This window comes from Sinocyclocheilus grahami, unplaced genomic scaffold (genome assembly GCF_001515645.1).
Source record: "Sinocyclocheilus grahami isolate Dianchi unplaced genomic scaffold, SAMN03320097.WGS_v1.1 scaffold1551.1, whole genome shotgun sequence".
NCBI lineage: Eukaryota > Metazoa > Chordata > Actinopteri > Cypriniformes > Cyprinidae > Sinocyclocheilus > Sinocyclocheilus grahami.
This window is the reverse complement of record NW_015506730.1, coordinates 273,956-274,963: the sequence shown is the minus strand read 5'-3', so window position 1 is coordinate 274,963 and position 1,008 is coordinate 273,956. Positions and strand designations below refer to the sequence as shown.

Genomic DNA, 1,008 nt, shown 5'->3' with positions numbered 1-1,008 from the left:
ACACACACACACACACACACACACACACACACAATCTTCCTTTACTGGGCTCCTCTGATTCTGCGCGCCTTTTCTTCGTCTTTCACAGAAAGCCGCGAACTCGCGTAATTCAAAAATTAACGGACATTTATTCCATTTACCGGCTGACTGACTGACATTCGACGTCTTTATTTAACAATTACCTCAATGTATGACAGTTTATCCGTCTCTTGGCAACGCCACTGAAACACATTGGTATTTTTAATGAGAGAAATTAGGAATATAACTGTTTGGTGCAGCCCCACCACACCCGTTTCTGCTTCATCTATCGCTCGTCCTGTAGGAGGCGCTGTGACTTTCTTTTGTTCTCCGGTAAAACCACCGAAGAAAGGAAAAAGATTGGCGCACTCGGACGGTAAGTGTTGTTTAGTCTGTTTTACGTTATTCGTGTGTTTTAGCTGTTTATGTGCTTGTTGTTTTTCTGCCTAGTGTTTTAATGAGCTTAATGAAGCTTTTCATCGACCGCTCTCATGAAAAATAACCACATGGTTTTTAACTACAGTAACCTTAACGGCCTATTGTTTTAATACAGTACCAGGGTTTATCCATTATATTTGTAGTAAACAATAGCTTTCAAAACGAGACACGTAAATGCGTAGAAATCAGACAATATCTAAAGCATGCAATATTACATGTTTGATCATATTCCTGCTCTGTGCTGGCTCACTGTAACATTTACTCATTTTGCAGACAAAAGCGACTTACAATTGGGCGAATAGGCCTACTTAAAGCGATTCAAAAGGCATCGTTCAAATAAGGACAAGCTAGAAAGGGAAGGAATACATAAAGAGAGTTTTTTTTAAAAGTTATTATATTTACGATGAAGTAAAGTAGCGTCGAAAGAGATGAGTTTTCAGCTGTTGCTTGAAACGAAACAAACACTCCTGAAGACATCTACATGGAGATACAATGTTCTCCAAAATAAAATGTTATTTTCTTTAATAACAAGTCAGTTCTGTGTAGTTCAGC

The 1,008-nt window shown here is 38.5% G+C and overlaps 1 protein-coding gene across 1 annotated transcript in view; it reads left to right on the top strand.

The window, feature by feature from the left end:
• The first annotated feature begins 322 nt into the window (after positions 1-322).
• LOC107571124 (zinc finger protein 501-like) overlaps positions 323-1,008 on the top strand; it is a 79,035-nt gene continuing 78,349 nt past the window's right edge. The window contains exon 1 of the mRNA XM_016257404.1: positions 323-394. The gene's annotated coding sequence lies outside the window, so the exon portion shown is untranslated. The remainder of the gene's footprint in view (positions 395-1,008) is intronic.